Raw genomic sequence first — 941 nt, forward strand, 5'->3', positions numbered from 1 at the left:
CAGAAAGCAGAAAGGAAGCTCACCGAAGTTATTTTTTCTGAGATCATTTTAAAAAGAAAGAAGACTTTTCCTTCCTCTTTGACATCACTGCCTCAGGAACATCAGACTCGTGAATTTCTTCATTTGGAAACTTATTTTGACGTCTGACATAACTTTTTTCGAAAGAGTTTTGTAAGAGTGTAAATAAGTTTATGCAAGAGATACATGAAACTCTTGCAGCGGCGTTCATAAAATTACAAAACGCATATTATTCTTTTTATTCGAGTATGCCTGTGCTTCATGTAAGATAAATACCCTGTTTAGTCATAAATAATTACGATACATCTATAGTGCCACATAAATAGATGTAACACAGTGTGATTGGCACCATCTTGAGCCATCTATACCTAAAAGTATTAATGTTCGGGCAGATTGCGCATGAGATGTGCAGAGAATCAACATATATAATTCAAATTCATTTCTGTCACAAATGGTTCAGGTAGAGTGTAATCCAGAAAAAGCGGCAGAGTGAAAGGAAATTTTAAATATATAAAAGAGTTGAAGGTAAATATAAGTATTTACAAAATTTTATTTTCTTTCTTTTTATACAAATACCGAGGGACTATTATATCAATCTGTTTTTTTTTCTCTCTCTTCAGGGCACAGCTGAATAGGTCCAAGCAGTTAATCTGACGCTCCATGGAACATCAGGGATAGAATAAAAGAGGCAATTTGACTTCATATTAAGGATCTCTGTGTGTATAAATTTGATTCGATTTTGTGAATACGTTTCGGCTCATTGTATATCAGCAAGTGGTGTAGTTAAGCCTCTATTATAAATCCCAATACGAGTGGTCGCTGATTTTCCTTTGGGCGATATTCATATGAAGAACGACAAAGGAACAACGAAAAGTGAAGTAAAGAGAGGACGGGAAAAAATAAGCGAATTTGAATAGAAAGGG

The 941-nt window shown here is 34.5% G+C and overlaps 1 protein-coding gene across 1 annotated transcript in view; it reads left to right on the forward strand.

The window, feature by feature from the left end:
* The window catches only part of LOC119582047 (amino acid transporter AVT1D-like), a gene marked incomplete in the record, with an annotated part of 27,404 nt that overhangs the window by 2,058 nt on the left and 24,405 nt on the right, over positions 1-941 (forward strand). Inside the window, 1 exon segment of the mRNA XM_037930289.1 lies at positions 639-941.

Source organism: Penaeus monodon, chromosome 15, assembly GCF_015228065.2.
Source record: "Penaeus monodon isolate SGIC_2016 chromosome 15, NSTDA_Pmon_1, whole genome shotgun sequence".
Classification (NCBI taxonomy): domain Eukaryota; kingdom Metazoa; phylum Arthropoda; class Malacostraca; order Decapoda; family Penaeidae; genus Penaeus; species Penaeus monodon.